Raw genomic sequence first — 460 nt, forward strand, 5'->3', positions numbered from 1 at the left:
ATATAATATGTATAACTGTTTATTAAATGTGAAGATATAACATTGATATATTACCGTTAGTTTGATTGGGCGAAGCATTTCACGCGTATAATGCGTATAATCATTCATCTACATGTTTTTTAAACAAGGATTTATTAAAAAATAAAATCCGAGTTATGTAAATTGAGTTAATGTAACAACATAAATACATATAGCAGAGAGTGCCTAGGATTGAGGTTCATAGATTTAATTTATCTCAAATGTGACTGTGCGCCGAAACGTTCGACATTTAAACACAATCAATTTATAATTATTAGCATCTCAGATTGATTGTGTTTAAATGTCTAAATGTTTCGCATAGTCACATTTGAGATAAATTCATGAACCAAGAATATTATATTATTCGAAACATCTATCTTCGATCAATCCTAGGCGCTCTCTATTATATTTAAGAATTTTATATATTGAGCATTTTATAATT

Source organism: Atta colombica, unplaced genomic scaffold, assembly GCF_001594045.1.
Source record: "Atta colombica isolate Treedump-2 unplaced genomic scaffold, Acol1.0 scaffold314, whole genome shotgun sequence".
Lineage (NCBI taxonomy): Eukaryota > Metazoa > Arthropoda > Insecta > Hymenoptera > Formicidae > Atta > Atta colombica.